The sequence below is a fragment of the Microcaecilia unicolor genome, chromosome 8 (assembly GCF_901765095.1).
Source record: "Microcaecilia unicolor chromosome 8, aMicUni1.1, whole genome shotgun sequence".
NCBI classification, from domain to species: domain Eukaryota; kingdom Metazoa; phylum Chordata; class Amphibia; order Gymnophiona; family Siphonopidae; genus Microcaecilia; species Microcaecilia unicolor.
This window is the reverse complement of record NC_044038.1, coordinates 223972015-223987743: the sequence shown is the minus strand read 5'-3', so window position 1 is coordinate 223987743 and position 15729 is coordinate 223972015.

Here is a 15729-nt window from a genome sequence, read left to right as displayed (position 1 = left end):
TGCTTGTCTGACATTGCTGCCTGGATGTCTCAACGCCACCTGAAATTAAATATGACCAAAACCGAGCTTCTCATTTTCCCCCCCAAACCCACCTCCCCGCTCCCCCCGTTTTCTATTTCTGTTGATGGCTCTCTCATTCTCCCTGTCTCCTCAGCTCGAAACCTTGGGGTCATCTTTGACTCTTCTCTCTCCTTCTCTGCTCATATCCAGCAGACCGCCAAGACCTGTCGTTTCTTTCTTTACAACATCCGTAAAATCCGCCCCTTTCTTTCCGAGCACTCTACCAAAACCCTCATCCACACCCTTGTCACCTCTCGTTTAGACTACTGCAATCTGCTTCTTGCTGGCCTCCCACTTAGTCACCTCTCCCCTCTCCAGTCGGTTCAAAACTCTGCTGCCCGTCTCATCTTCCGCCAGGGTCGCTTTACTTATACTACCCCTCTCCTCAAGACCCTTCACTGGCTCCCTATCCATTTTCGCATCCTGTTCAAACTTCTTCTACTAACCTATAAATGTATTCACTCTGCTGCTCCCCAGTATCTCTCCACACTCGTCCTTCCCTACACCCCTTCCCGTGCACTCCGCTCCATGGATAAATCCTTCTTATCTGTTCCCTTCTCCACTACTGCCAACTCCAGACTTCGCGCCTTCTGTCTCGCTGCACCCTACGCCTGGAATAAACTTCCTGAGCCCCTATGTCTTGCCCCATCCTTGGCCACTTTTAAATCTAGACTGAAAGCCCACCTCTTTAACATTGCTTTTGACTCATAACCACTTGTAACCACTCGCCTCCACCTACCCTCCTCTCTTCCTTCCCATTCACATTAATTGATTTGATTTGCTTACTTTATTTATTTTTTATCCATTAGATTGTAAGCTCTTTGAGCAGGGACTGCCTTTCTTCTATGTTTGTGCAGCGCTATAGAAATGCTAAATAGTAGTAGTAGTAGTAGAAAAGAAATCAGACTAAAGAAATAATCCGGAGACATACCATCAAACATTTTAAAGATTATATAAACTAACTTAAATAAGACTCTCAAATGAATGGGAAGCCAATGAAGGGAGACAAGAGCGGCAGCAGAACTATCAGACTTTTTAAGATCAAGGATAGGTTTGGCGGCCGTGTTCTGTAACAACTGTAATTTATAATGTAGTTTCACAGTGATGGATGAATAAAGAGTATTACAATAATCTAATTGACTCAAAATATAAGACTGAGCTAGAATGGCGAAATGTGGTCTATCAAAACACCGGCGAATGTGATGCAGCTGACGTAGATTACAAAATAATTTGAGATAGATGATTTACCCATGTTTGTAAGGAAAGAAAAGTGTCGAAGATAACTTCAAGAATCTTAGAGGATCGATCAATTTTAAGAGACAAATCACTAGTGTCACGTCTGTGGTCGTGACCACCCTCAGACTTACCTTATTTCTGGGGATCAGCTTCTAAGCTGGCTTCTGCCTATCCTTTCTGGAGTAGTTTTCCTTCTGTGTGCTGGCTGCTTCCAGCATGGCTCTAATTACTCCACTCTACTGCACCTGGGGGTGCTGCCTGAGTTAGCTCTACCTCTGTCTCCAGCCTGGCTCTGTTTGCTCCTCTGTGCTGCACCTAGGTATTCTAAGTCTCTCTATGTTCTGTGTGCGCTCTGCCTGCTCCTTGGTTTGTGCTCCTCTCACCCGCTGGTGGCCAGAGGCAGTGGCTGCCATAGTTTGTCTTGCTGTTCCTACCCGTTCCAGACTTTAGCCCAGTCCGGTCCGGTCCTTCCAGGCTGCCGGACTTGTCTCTCTTGTTTGTGCCTGGACAGCCTCCGTAGTTGCTTACTGATGGCTGCAGCTGCTCCTCAGGTGTTGAAGGGCTTTATTAATCACTTAGAGACTGCAGCCTTTGCATCGTCTAAGGTCCCTGGTATGTTAGAGTGCTCTGTGCACTGCTACCTTGTCCAGTTCAGTGTGAGTTTCTAGCTTGTTACTAGTAGCTTGGGCATAGCTTTTCTTGTTGCCTTGTGTACAGCTTTACTAGTTCTCCTGTGTGTTGAGTTGTGTGAGTTCCTAGCGTGTGACTAGTTAGCTTGGGAATAGCTTTGCTTGTTAGCTTGTTTACAGCTTTACTAGTTCTCCTGTGTTTTGCTTAGTGTGAGTTTCTAGCTTGTGACTAGTTAGCTTGGGCATAGCTTTCTTGTTAGCTTGTGTATAGCTTTACTAGTTTTCTTGTGTTTGGCTTTCTGGTTTTCCCGTGTGTGTTTTCCTTTGCTTCTGGAGCTTCAGCCCTAGTCCTGTCTGCTGCCAGTACTCCTTGCTACTGGAGCTCCATCCATAGTCTTGCTACTTGACCTGACCATTACCTGAATCTGACTACTCTCTGCCTGCTGTCTGACCCGACTACTGCCTGAACCTGGATATTCTCTGCCTGTGGCCAGACCTGACTATTGCTGGAACCCGGACATTCCCTGCCTGTCTGCCTTGCTTTCGCCTAGGTGCCTGGGGCACTTCTGTATCCTAATTCCTGTTGTTCCAGTTCTGGTTTTCCTGTAAGCCTTGCCGGCTGCCCGGACCTGAGGGCTCAACCCTCAGGGAACGGTGGCTAAGCGTAGGTGAAGCCTAGGTCCAGTGTGTTCCTGTCCAGCGGGTTCCGGTCCCGTGTGTTCCAGTCCAGTGGGCTCCACTCCAGTGTGTACCAGGCCAGTGGGTTCCAGTCCAGTGCACACCTGTCCGCTGCATTCCAGTCCTGTGTATTCCAGTGCAGAACTGCAGTCTGGGGTTCCAGTCCAGCCTTGCCTCGTCTCTGCTTTGAAGGTGACCTTGCCTGCCACTGTCGCTCCACGGTAGTGGTTCAAGGGCTCACAAACCCAGTGCTTCCAGTGAAAGAAGCCTGACAACTAGACACTGGAAGAGAATCAGGAATAGGAGTATCTTTCTGAGCTAGCTAAAGTAATTTGGTTTTGTCAGCATTTAACACGAGCTGATAATGTTTAATCATAGTAATACAGTTAGCAACTTTCAGAGTGGTATCAGACCAATTCTCATTAACTGGGATAAGGACCAGCATATCATCAGCATATGAATAGAAATGTACTCCAAGAAAAACCATGATCCATATTAGTCATGTAAACTTTAAACAAAATGGGTGACAGTGAATTGCTTGGTTGCACGGTATGATCTATTCCTATAAATGTACTATAAAGAGTTTTGCATGTTATTCTTGTATATGACCTTTGTTACTATGACAACGAGGCCAATCTATTGAGGCATAATCTTTTGGGGGACAACAGTCTACTTCATCAGATAAAGTGGACTCTCATCTTTGAAAGTCATGCCTCAATAAATTGGTTGGTCTATAAGTAACATGTAGATGACGGCAGAAAAAGACCTGCATGGTCCATCCAGTCTGCCAACAAGATAAACTCATATGTGCTACTTTTTGTGTATACATGACCTTGATTTGTATCTGCCATTGTTAGGGCACAGACCATAGAAGTCTTGCCCAGCACTAGCTCTGCCTCCCAACCACCAGTCCCGCCTCCCACCACCTGCTCTGGCACAGACTGTATAAGTCTGCCCAGCGCTATCCCTGCCTCCCGCCACCGGCTCTGCCACCCAATCTCAGCTAAGCTCCTTAGGATCCATTTCTTCTGAACAGGATTCCTTTATGTTTATCCCACGCATGTTTGAATTCCGTTACCGTTTTCATTTCCACCACCTCCCGCGGGAGAGCATTCCAAGCATCCACTACTCTCTCCGTGAAAAAATACTTCCTGACATTTTTCTTGAGTCTGCCCCCCTTCAATCTCATTTCATGTCCTCTCGTTCTACCGCCTTCCCATCTCCTGAAAAGGTTTGTTTGCGGATTAATACCTTTCAAATATTTGAACGTCTGTATCATATCACCCCTGTTTCTCCTTTCCTCCAGAGTATACATGTTCAGGTCCGCAAGTCTCTCCTCATACGTCTTGTAATGCAAATCCCATACCATTCTCGTAGCTTTTCTTTGCACTGCTTCAATTCTTTTTACATTCTTAGCAAGATACGGCCTCCAAAACTGAACACAATACTCTAGGTGGGGCCTCACCAACGATTTATACAGGGGCATCAACACCCCCTTTCTTCTGCTGGTCACACCTCTCTCTATACAGCCTAACAACCTTCTAGCTACGGCCACCGCCTTGTCACACTGTTTCGTCGCCCTCAAATCCTCAGATACTATCACCCCAAGATCCCTCTCCCCGTCCGTACCTATCAGACTCTCCCCGCCTAACACATATGTCTCCCGTGGATTTCTATTCCCTAAGTGCATCACTTTGCATTTCTTCGCATTGAATTTTAATTGCCAAACCTTAGACCATTCTTCTAGCGTCCTCAGATCCTTTTTCATGTTTTCCACTCCCTCTCGGGTGTCCACTCTGTTACAGATCTTAGTATCATCCGCAAATAGGCAAACTTTACCTTCTAACCCTTCGGCAATGTCACTCATAAATATATTGAACAGAATCGGCCCCAGCACCGATCCCTGAGGCACTCCACTACTCACCTTTCCCTCCTCCGAGCGAATTCCATTCACCACCACCCTCTGGCGTCATCAGCCTCTTTGTCATTTTGCAGCTACAGGCTAACATGGCAACCTATCTAGAAGCTTTGTTTCTATGTAATTTAGATCGTCGTATTGGTGTAAGTTACATTGGAAGAGCTCATTTAGGCCAATGGTGGTGGTTTAGGAATACTTACATTCAATGAAAGTAGTTCTCTCCGTGGAGAGTTTACAATATATAAAAAGATGGCAGAAGTGAAGACAGATAAGAAGTGATAAGACTGGAGGAACGTGCTAAACATTTCACGTGGAGCTAGTGAAAGGAGCGTATAACAGGGCAGAGTCATAAGAGGAGGTATAGAGTCAAGCAAACTAGGGGAACCGCTCTTTTAGCTCAGTAAGCGAGACCTAGTTTGGAGCCATTAAGGTTGCAGACAAAGACCCCCAACCACGGAAAAACAATGCTGTTGCAGTGTACAGTGAACAGAAACTGTCACAAAACATAACTCTGAAAAGCTAGCCACAATTATGTCACCTTAGCTTAGTCCCATAGAAAGCTACCGCCTGTAGTATGAATGCTGACCTTTGGTTCCCTGAATTAAAGGCTACACAAAAACAAAGAAACATGATCCCGCCTAAGAGCCGGCAGGTGCAGAGAAAGCAGAGCTGGAGATCAGTATTAAGATGCTGTTTTCAGTGTGTTCAGATGCAGTGACTGAAATACGGACTGCCAGAGAACACTTTTCATCTGCTGAATCTGCAAGTCGATGCTGCATAACCTTCCTCAAGGCCATAGGAAAGGGGATACGTCCTATTATTTTTCAGGTTTTGTATTATCTGATCTACGTGGCAGCGTTTCCTCAAAGGACGATGCCTCAGATCCTGTAGTCCACTGGATTCTAAACACTAATTTGGGGTTTTGGCCCGCAGTTCCAATAATTTGCTAAACACAATAAATAGTGGGGGTGGGAGTCGCCACTAATACCATATACAACGACTCCCACCGCTTTATGTAAAAAGGGGAAGTTTTAAGAGGCCACTGAATGTGGCTAAACAGATAACATTGAAAATTTAAGGGGGGGGGGGGGGGGAAAGCCTCAAGGTGCTTAGGATCATTACGATCTTACAAGCATCCGTGGATCCTGGTGACCAATCATTCGGTCTTAAGAAGATACATTCCTCATCATCGGCTGAGAAAAAACAACCCCAAAGTTCTCAATGTGAAGCTGAAGAAAATTAGAGCATAGGGAAGGTAAAGTACTCTAAACTTTACTGGTTTATCTTAACTCTTAATCCTCAATTGTTGGGAGGCGGGGATAGTGCTGGGCAGACATATGGTCTGTGCCAGAGCCGGTGGTGGGAAGCGGGACTGGTGGTTGGGAGGCGGGGATAGTGCTGGGCAGACTTATACGGTCTGTGCCCGGAAGAACACAGGTACAAATCAAAGTAGGGTATACACAAAATTAGCACATATGAGTTATCTTGTTGGGCAGACTGGATGGACCGTGCAGGTCTTTTTCTGCCATCATCTACTATGTTACTATCCAGCTTATAATCGAAAGTGATCGCCGGCCATCTTCTGACACAAATCGGGAGATGGCCGGCGATTTTTTAAAAGCAGCGAAATCGGTATAATCGAAAGTGGCATTTTTGACTGCATCGCCGCTTTCCCGTCGCTTCGCCGGCGAAAGTTCAAGGGGGCATATCGGTAGATAAGCGAAGGCGGGACATGGGCGGGCATGGGCTTGGCTACCAGATGGCCGGCTTTCGCTGATAATGGAAAAAAAAAAAGCAGCGTTAAGCAGTATTTCGCCGGCTTTACTTGGTCCTTTTATTTTCACGACCAAGCCTCAAAAAGGTCCCCAACTGACCAGATGACCACTGGAGGGAATGGGGGATGACCTCCCCATACTCCCCCAGTGGTCACCAATCCCCTTCCAAACTAAAAAAATAAAACTAAAAACCTTTTTTGCCAGCCTATATGCCAGCCTCAAATGCCGTACCCACCTCCATGACAGCAGAATGTGTTGTATCCTCCGACAGCCTTTCCCTGGTTGCGATGTGGCTCTTCGGTGGTGTGTGACACTTTTTCTGTTAGGTGCCCTGCAGAGTCACATTAGCAATGCATTGTGGTGGGTGTAGGGTACTGGGCTCTACTCCCCTGGTGCTCCCCCCCCCCCCCTGCTAACTGGGTCAGAGTGTGCCCTGTTTTGTTTCCTGTTGTAGTCCATGCGGTAGTGGCCATTTTTGTAAGCCAGTTTTAGTTCCCTTTCCTGTGTTACCCACGTTAGAGAACGTAGTTCTTACCTTGCATGGTGCTGAAAGAGGGCATTGTACATGATTGTGCCAGCTCTGACCTACTGCTAATCTTAGTATCAGGGGACTCTTTGCCAGTGGGGCACAACCTCTGATCTGCAGTTAACTGTGAGTAAACATGGTTATTTCAAGAAAGGACTTTTTCAGAGAGATTAGTCTTCAGGTGTGAACTGGTGTGCCAAAGTTATACAGCAGCAATAAGTCCTAGAGTCTGTATGCAGGTCCCTGGAGCAATTTTAGTGGGTGCAGTACATTTGTGGGTAGTGGGGGTTTTTTTTGGGGGGGGGGGTTGGGGGGCTCAGCTCCCAAAGTAAGGGAGCTATGCACGTGGGAGCTTTTCTGAAGTCCACCGCAGTGACCCTTAGGGTGGCTGGTTGGTGTCCTGGCATGTCAGGGGGGGCCAGTGCACTAAAAATGCTGGCTCCTCCCACGGCCAAATGCCTTGAATTTGGCCGGGGTTTGAGATGGCCGACATAACTTTCCATTATCGCTGAAAAACAAACCCAGCCATCTCAAACCCGGCGAAGTCCACGGCATTTGGCTGGGCTAAACCGTATTATCGAAAAAAAAGATGGCTGGCCATCTTTTTCGATAAAACGGTTCCGGCCAGCTGTAGCGCTGCCGCCAACATAGATCGCCGGCGATCTATTTGGCCAGCGACGTTCGATTATGCCCCTCTATGTTACTATATGTCCAGCTGTGGGTTGTTGCTTCATTATCTAATCATAAATGATGTTTAGCATATGACTTAGCTTGTTGATAGATTCCAATAATTTGGTCAGACTACTACTACTACTAATAGCATTTATATAGCGCTACCAGATGCACGCAGCGCTGAACATTTGACATAGAGAGACAGCCCCTGCTCAAAGAACTTACAGTCTAGGTAAAACAGACAGACAAGACATTACAGGCAAGGGAATTACAGGGTTAAGAGGAACAGGGGAGGAGGAGGAGGGCAATGAGTAGGGGCTAGGAGCCAAAGGCAGCAGTGAAAAGGTGAGCCTTCAGCATAGATTTAAAAACAGGTAAAGATGGAGCTAGAATAAAAGTTCTTCCCTCTTTGTGCAGAGGAAGCACATCCATCTGTCTCCAGTCCTCCAGAACCATTCCCAACTCTAAAGAAAGGTTGAAAATGTCAGATAGTGGAGCTGCCACAATTTCCCTGTGTCTCCTTAATACCATTGGATGTCTCCTATTGAGACTTAACGCTTTGTCTACTTTTAGTTTAGAAAGCTCCTCACAAATGCATTTTTCTGAAAATCATTTGAGGAGTAGCCTAGTGGTTAGTGCAGTGGACTTTGACCCTGGGGAGCCGAGTTCAATTCCCACTGCAGCTCCTTGTGACTCTGGGCAAGTCACTTAACCCTCCATTGCCCCAGGTATAAAATAAGTACCTGAATATATGTAAACCACTTTGAATGTAGTTGCAAAAACCTCAGAAAGGCAGTGCATCAAGTCCCAGTTCCATTTCCCTATTTCAGATTCTACATGGAATGTTGCTATTCCACTAGCAACATTCCATGTAGAAGCCTGCCCTTGCAGATCAGCAACGCAGCCGCGCAGGCTTCAGGACGTCAGACTCTCAGAAACAGAAGCCTGCGCGGCCGCATCTGCAAGGGCAGGCTTCTACATGGACAGTTGCTAGTGGAGGAGTAGCCTAGTGGTTAGTGCAGTGGACTTTAATCCTGGGGAACTGGGTTCAATTCCCACTGCAGCTCCTTGTGACTCTGGGCAAGTCACTTAACCCTCCATTGCCCCTGGTACAAAATAAATACCTGAATATATATAAACTGCTTTGAATGTAGTTGCAAAAACCTCAGAAAGGCGGCATATCAAGTCCCATTTCCCTTTCGCCATACTTACATTCCTCTTTGTTTCCATTTTTGTGGGTCCTATTTCCAGCTCTTCTTCGGTGAACACTGAACAGAAATACTTGTTAAGCAATTCTACATGTTCCCTCTTCAGCTTAGACATATTCCTCTTCTCCAGCTTTGACTCGCACGATGCCACTTCTGCACTTCCTCTGGTTATTAAGAGCTAAAAATAATCTTGTCTCCATTTTTACCATATTAACTGTGTTTAATTCCAGTTGCATCTTTGCTCTCTTGTCTATTTTCCTGGCTTCTCTCACCTTTTTCAGACATTGTAGCATGCCTTCCGCTTTCTACAATCTCTTGTGGTTTATAAATGCTATCCTTCTTATCCTTACTTTTTCAGCTAAAGTTTCTTAGAAAATCATAGTGGCTTCGTTTTTCTCATCCCTTTATTTACAAAAGGGTTTGTTGCCCTTATGTCTATTCAGTTTGGCTCCAGTGTTCTTCTGCTTCCCATAGGTTTTCCCATCTAGCTATTGACTCGTTGGCATTCAATGTTCTTAACAAAGCTAGTTTTCCTTAAGTCTAGTACCCTGTGGGATAGCTATGGGTGATTCACCCAGCCGCAGCACCTCATTCCCTTCTCTCCCTCTCCTCTGCCACAGGGGCGTAGCCAGACATCAGATTTTGGGTGGGCCTATGGAAGAACTGGGTGGCATTGTTGCCAGGGTTGCGGTCTTCCCACAACACTGGGCGGGTTTTCTGCGAGCAGCTGTGGAAAATTTTCGGCGGCTGCAGGGTGCGGGTTTGGGCTTTTTTCCTGTGGCCGCTCTGTGCTTTTTTCCGGGGCTTCTATTGGTCCAATTTGGTCCAATAGAAGCTTTCCCGGGGCTTCTATTGGTCCGATGTGGTCCAATAGAAGCTTTTCAGGGGCGTGGTTGACGTCAGGGGTGGGGTCAATGAGGTCAGTGGTGACATCAAGGGGCGGGGTTAATGACGTGGAAGGCGGGGCTGGTGACGTGGGAGGCGGGGTTGGTGACATGAGAGGCGGGGTTTGACTTTGGGCGTTTTTTGGGGCGGGTTTAGGGCTGATTTTGGGCTGGGAAAATTTTTCCCATCTGGCAACCTTGCTGGGTGGGCACCAATTGCCCCCCCCCCCCAACCACCACCCTAAAAATATTTCAGCTGGTGGGAAAACGCTTCTTTCCACCTTGGCAGTCTGCAGCAGGCATGCGCTGAAAACTGAACATGCGCAGGTGCCGGTATCATGGAGAGTAGCGTTTTCGTTACCATCAGGAGGAAGCCTTCAGCTGGCCGAGCTTGGGATCCCACCAGCTACCACTAAACGTGTGCTACTGTTGGGTGGGCCTGAGCCCACCCAGGCCCACCTGTGGCTACGCCACTGCTCTGCCAGCAGCCCGGCATCTTCCCTTCTCTCTGAACCCCCTTCCCTCCAAGGCTTTGCTAGTGGCAACAGTGATTTATATTCGCTGCCTACTGCAGCCCACCGCCGCTGCCACTGGTGATGTCTCAGAGGTACACCGGGGAGGGAGTGGAGGTTCAGAGACAGGGAGAGTTGCCAGTCTACAGGTGGGGGGGGGGGGGGGGGGAGAGAGATGCAGACATGTTGGTGCCAGGGGCAGAGGGGCTGGGAGGGAAGAAAGAGGTAGATATGTTGGATGTTGGAGGAGGAGAAGGTTTTTAAAAAAGCATTGCGACTTCTATATCTATGAGGGGTATGGAAGGTCTGAGTTATGGGGGGGGGGGGGGGGGGGGGGTTGGTCTGGTGGTCAGTGGATTCCAGATAAACATCCAGTATGACATTAGAAACACTTCTTCCTAAGCAACAGGTTCGGTATTGTTCTCTCCCATGTGTGTTCCATTACCTGTTACCAGAACCATTCTCCCAGCAGAGATTCCAGGATCTCCTTACTTACAGTTTGTATCTTTTTTTCCCCCTGCTATTAAGAGAACTTTCCAATATTTATTTCAGCCTTTCTGGCAGTACTCTTTCGTTTGCTGATCTCTTCTCTGTTTTTGGACACATTGTTGCACCTTCATCTGCTCCTAGTATTTATATACTTTCCTGTTCAAGGGTGTCAAACACATGGTCTACAGGCTGTTTCCAGCCACTGAGCTCCTTTATCCAGGCTTCCACGTCTTTCCCCCAGTCTCATCCCCTGCATGTTGTCTCCATTTTGACACTGAGACCTCCCGCAGCAGTATCGGAAGAGGACAAGGGATATAGGATTTCAGCATTTGCCATGTACAACCTCCTTGAGGAAACAGGATGGGCAAAACTAAACCATGAGATGAGACTGTGGAGGGCCAGAATATGACACACAGGAGTAAAGAGGTTGCTAAGTTTATTACATGCGTGGAATAAGCAAAAAGGAATCCTGTGCCGAAGGAATGGATCCTCAGGAGCTTAGTCAAGATCGGGAGGCGGGGCTGGTGTTAGGGAGGCGGGGATAGTGCTGGGAAGACTTATACGGTCTGTGCCAGAGCCGGTGGTGGGAAGCGGGACTGGTGGTTGGGAGGCGAGGATAGAGCTGGGCAGACTTATACGGTCTGTGCCAGAGCTAGTGGTTGGGAGGCGGGGCTGGTGGTTGGGAGGCGGGGATAGTGCATGGGCAGACTTATACGGTCTGTGCCAGAGCCGGTGGTGGGAAGCGGGACTGGTGGTTGGGAGGCGGGGATAGTGCTGGGCAGACTTATACGGTCTGTGCCCTGAAGAGCACAGGTACAAATCAAAGTAGGGTATACACAAAAAGTAGCACATATGAGTTATCTTGTTGGGCAGACTAGATGGACCGTGCAGGTCTTTTTCTGCCGTCATCTACTATGTTACTATGTTATTACACATTTCACCAGTTGGCAACACTTTATTTCATATAGGTTCCCTCACTTTAACCACCCTTATTAAGTCTTGAATATCTTGTACTGTGGTTATCTTAGTGAAGAGCATTGGGATGAATTTCCTTCATATGGCTAGAATGTGGCACTACTGTATTCAGTGCAGGGAGACACTGATTAAGAGAGAAACTTGGGCGGGGAGGAGAGAGAGATGAATTAATCTCTGACTGGAATTAGAGAACTTTTTCAAGAAATGAAATAGGCTGCACTAAGGGCATTTTTTTTTTTGTCAACTGCATGATTAGGATCCTGGTTAAATTAGGATGACTTTAATGATGAAATTATAACGTATATAAGTAGTTCAGAATTTATGCGCATTTAAAAACTAATTCAAGGTCAATGAGTTACTCAAAATGGGGTCACTTTCAGAGGCATGACCGTTTTTCTCTTAATTTCAAGGGTTCTTATTATCATGTTCTACGATTGTGAGGCAGTGAACTTTGCCCGTGGGAAATCCCTACAGTAAATTTCACATTTGGTATCACAATTTGCCATACTATGCATTGTCGTTTGAATATTTTTACTGCTGTAATTGGCTATTGCTTATGTTTGACTTATTCTTGAGTGAATTCTTTCAAAAACTACTACTACTACTACTATTTAGCATTTCTATAGCGCTACAAGGCGTACGCAGCGCTGCACAAACATAGAAGAAAGACAGTCCCTGCTCAAAGAGCTATGTAATAAAAGTGAGCCAAGTATAGGACAATCAAGCCATTGTGACATCACTGATGAGGTTGGCTCTTATTGGTGGCCTGAGGCATTATGACATCACAATATTAGCTCTGGTTACAAGAGACTACTACTACTACTATTTAGCATTTCTATAGCGCTACAAGGCATACGCAGCGCTGCACAAACATAGAAGAAAGACAGTCCCTGTTCAAAGAGCTTACAATCTAGTAGACAAAAAATAAAGCAAACAAATCAATTAATGTGTAGAGGAAGGAGGAGAGGAGGGTAGGTGGAGGCGAGTGGTTACAAGTGGTTACGAGTCAAAGCAATGTTAAAGAGGTGGGCTTTCAGTCTAGATTTAAAGGTGGCCAAGGATGGGGCAAGACGTAGGGGCTCAGGAAGTTTATTCCAGGCGTAGGGTGCAGCGAGACAGAAGGGGAGAAGTCTGGAGTTGGCAGTAGTGGAGAAGGGAACAGATAAGAAGGATTTATCCATGGAGCGGAGTGCACGGGAAGGGGTGTAGGAAAGGACGAGTGTGGAGAGATACTGGGGAGCAGCAGAGTGAGTACATTTATAGGTTAGTAGAAGAAGGCAGTAAATAAATCCTAATAAATAAATAATAATAATAAACAAATTTTGTGTCCAACGTATCCTTTGGGTCCGGGTCACTGCATCTCAAATATGGAAGGAGAAGAAAGGAGAGATGCAAGGAAAAAGAGAGAGCGAGAGAGAGCGAGCTGAGAGACTGGGAGATGAATGAGGGAGGGAAGAAAAGGCTGAGGGACAGAGACAAGTGAAGGACAATGGGCAGGTAAAATACAAAGGAAAACAGAAACACACAAAGAAAAGTGGAGGACCAGAAAGAGAGTTAAAGGCAGGTGGGATAAAGAAGAGAGAGGGGAGAGGTTGTCATCGAAAACCAAATATGTTTGCAATATATGTATGAGAGAGGACACGAAATGAGAAAGGGGTGAAGTTACTGAAAATGTCAGACCTGTTAAATGCAGGAGAGAGAAATGATGGAGAAAGAAACGGGGAAATGAAATGAAATGAAGAAACAAGAGAAATAATGAAAAAAAAATACATGAGTCAGATGCATGAATCAAAGGTTGAGAAAAACCTTACTTTGTTTTTGACAGGAAGAAATTCAGAAGTTGAAAATGAGTTAATAAAGCTGACATAAATGAAATACTGAATTTTAAGAAGATAGATTTTTTTTTTTTAACATTCAAAATGTGGTGCCCCTGCCTGCTTAGGTCTGAAAAATGTGCCCTCGCAAACTCACTGCATGCTAAGGAAAATATTAGAACAAATGTCTGACCCCTTGATCATCTGTACTTCTTTCAGCTTATCATTCTGTCTTTCTTCTACTCATACTCCATATCATTGGGTGCCCTGGCATTCACAGAGCTCTCATGGTTCTAATACATATGCAAAGCAGAATAAGCAATCTGAAGGAGAAAGTGAGGGGCCTCCTGACTCCATTTTTCTACCCTCCATTTCCTTGGCTTTTTGGAAGTGACTTGTTGATCACGCTATTTCTCTGCTGCTGCTACCTGCCTCCTGATGATATGATTTTCAACCACATAGGAACCACATTGACATTACTGATCTGCTTATGTCTTGAATTAATTATACCAACTTGTTCATTATCGGCCGATATACAAAACAATTTAAGCAAGCAGGAGGGGCTCCTGCCCTCTTAAATCACTTGTCTGTGGCTGACCACCAATATTCAGTGGCACTTAATCGGTTAGCACCACAGAATATGTGGTTAAGTGCCAATATTCAGCCCTTGACCGCAAAAGATAACCACTTCCATTGGGCCGCATAAACAGCAGTCCTGTCTTTAAGTGGTTCAGCTTATGCGGTCAATAGCTGAATATTGTACTCAACCACATAAGCTTTAGTGGTCAACCTAGAACCAGATATTCAGTGCCAGGGCCTGGACATGGCTTGGCGTTCAATATTCCGGAATACAGCCGGCAATGGACATAAAAACACTGACTCCTGCTGACTGTATAGTGGCTGGTATGTCGCTGTTACATCTCTTGGTACATTGTACTCTCAATTCCAAATTTATTCTCTCAACTTCCTTGTTCCTTCTTCCAGTGGCTTTAGGTTCTCCTGGCTATTTAAATCGCTTTGGATATCGACCTCTCTATGTTAGTTGGCAAGTGTTTTGGGTTCTACACTTATGCTATAGTAACATGGCAACATGGTATATGATGACAGATAAAGAGCTGTACAGTCCACTCAGTCTTCCCAACAAGATAAACTCATAGCATAAGGTATGATGTGATACTACATATGTATATTTGATCTTGTTTTGTCCTTGCCATTTTCAGGGCACAGAAGTCTGTCTGGTACTATCCTAGTTCTCCATCTTCTGAAGTTGTCATCGAAGCCCCATCCCAGCCCATCCAAATCTATCCAACCACAATCAGACCGTAGAAGTCTGCCTGGCATTGGCCTATCTATCCAGCTACGATCAGAAGTCTGCTTGGCACTGGCTTTGCTTCCCAATTACTGGTGTTCCCATCTAATCACCTCTATGCTTGCTTGATTTCATGCCTTCTATACAAGATTCCTTTCTGTTTATCCCATTTTTTAAAAAATTCTATTACCATTTTCATTTCCACCACCTCACGTGGGAGGACATTCCAGGTATCTACCACCCTCTCCATGAAAAAGTACTTCCTGACATTATTTCTGAGTTGACACCCCTGCAACCTCAATTCATGCCCTCTAGTTCTACCACCTTCCCATCTCTGGAAAAGGTTCATTTGTAGCTTAATACCTGATTAATAATATTTGAATGTCTATTCATATCACCCCTGTCTCTCCTTTCCTCCAAGGTATACATGCTCAGGTCCTCAAGTATCTCCTCTTATGTCTTGTGACGCAAACCCCATACCATTTTAGTCACTTTTCTATGACCGCTTCAAATCTTTTTACATCCTTAGTAAGATATGGCCTCCAAAACTCAACACAGTACTCCAAGTGAGGCCTCATCAATGACTTGTAAACTGCCTTTCTTGACTTTTAGCCAGTATGGTGGTATAAAAGTTTTCAAGCAATCAATAAGGTATTGTATGCTGTAAATTGTTTATCTGGATGCTGTTTGCATACCCCCTAGGTGACATTACAGTGAGAAATGATATTACTACTGTCATTGCTGAGTTGGTAGTGTCTCTGCTTTGTAAAGCTATTAGCAACATCTTTGAAAAGAAATTTCCTGCTTCTCATTTCGGGAAAGGATAAATAGCGATGTAGGAGAGGCACTGAAATAAGGATCTTCCACAAAGAAAAACAACTAGAATACACACGATTTCCAGTCATAGCATGGTAGAGAAGAAATGCCCTATTCTTTAGATACTATAGAACAATTAAATGCCTAATCTCTGCAACACAACCAAACTAAAGCACGTAATGGCCATAACACAACTCTTCAATTCTCCGATTCCCTAATGTGGCTGTG